Genomic DNA, 225 nt, shown 5'->3' with positions numbered 1-225 from the left:
ATACAGTGACTACAATACTGATTAGAGGCAGAATAAACATTTACATTAAGTGACTCACCGGTGACGTCTCAGATTCTAGTTCTTTTCTTCTCCCTCCGGTTCAGACATCTATGATGGATTTCTCCCGGGCATGACCCATTTCTGCAGTTTTCCGTTTAGATGTCTTCAGCTTCTCACTTTTAAAACATTTCTGCACCTGTAAACAAAGTTAAAATTCTCAACACA

This window comes from Rhinoderma darwinii, chromosome 2, assembly GCF_050947455.1.
Source record: "Rhinoderma darwinii isolate aRhiDar2 chromosome 2, aRhiDar2.hap1, whole genome shotgun sequence".
NCBI classification, from domain to species: domain Eukaryota; kingdom Metazoa; phylum Chordata; class Amphibia; order Anura; family Rhinodermatidae; genus Rhinoderma; species Rhinoderma darwinii.
The sequence above is the reverse complement of the archived record's forward strand: the minus strand, read 5'-3'. Positions refer to the sequence as shown.